Source organism: Trachymyrmex cornetzi, unplaced genomic scaffold (genome assembly GCF_001594075.2).
Source record: "Trachymyrmex cornetzi isolate Tcor2-1 unplaced genomic scaffold, Tcor1.1 scaffold602, whole genome shotgun sequence".
Taxonomy (NCBI): domain Eukaryota; kingdom Metazoa; phylum Arthropoda; class Insecta; order Hymenoptera; family Formicidae; genus Trachymyrmex; species Trachymyrmex cornetzi.
This window is the reverse complement of record NW_017299918.1, coordinates 52,890-54,037: the sequence shown is the minus strand read 5'-3', so window position 1 is coordinate 54,037 and position 1,148 is coordinate 52,890.

Genomic DNA, 1,148 nt, shown 5'->3' with positions numbered 1-1,148 from the left:
CCGCCGATCGCTGCTACCAGTCGCGACAACTGGTCTCACGCGACACACAGACACATACATCTACACGCACGCACACATTGTACATAAAAACACAAATACATATTTCTTTTACATCTATCCAAGTCGTATTTCACTGCGATATTACCGCCTTGTCTCTCTCCTCCTGGCCGAACCTCTTTGCGACCCTGGCCGCAGCCCGTGACCGACGAGCTATGTCCGCGCAAAGTCAGGTTGTTTCAACGTGTCACGTAGATCATTTTCAAACGGATTCGTATAAAAGACGAGCACGTGTGATAGTATCAGTCAGTCGTATGTTTTTTCTCGCAATGAAGACGAGTGACGAGAAATCGCACAGTGCGACGAAAATCGTCACACATTCGATCGGTAAAAGAAACGCCTGTCTTCTCGCGGCCCTCTATCATCTGAACAAAAATCAACGCACGACCTTCCTACGCACCGCGGACAAAAAACTTAATCGTTGTATCTGTGAATGTGTTTTTAATACACTCAAAGGTAACGTCTCGCTCGAACGTTGTGAAAAAAATCGGCTAACCAAATTCAAAACGCCTCTACGTCGTATCGTTGCAAAACGTGGTAATTGGAAGGATAAAAGAAAGCTGTTGGTGCAGCGAGGCGGATTTTTACCTTATATTATCGGTCCTATATTATCGACCTTATTATCGCTAATTATCGAAGGAACGAAATAGTGGGATAAAATGTTATGGAAAGGGCAAAAAAAATGGTTTTAATTTCGACGGAAAATCTCGAGAGAATGCAACATCAGCTACGTCAGAATCCGACATCATTCGCTGACGGAGAGTCAAAAGAAATCACAGTACCGCAAAATTCGGATAACACAGCGAGCACTAATAGCACAGTGCAAACTCCCGGAACTCATCTAACACGACTCGATGCGGAGATGGGCCGTATTCTTAATTCTGACTGGCCACGCGACGAAAGTGAGAGATGGAAAATGTACAGAGAGGCATTATGGCGATACCTACGATTTATCCAAGAAACGCGAAGGCAGAAAGACGCCCGCAGCGAAAACGCAGAAGACAACGCTACACGAGATGGCTCCGCTGATAACGAGACGAGCGATGACATTTTTCACGATCTCACGCAAACATCCGATATACCGCCAGCAC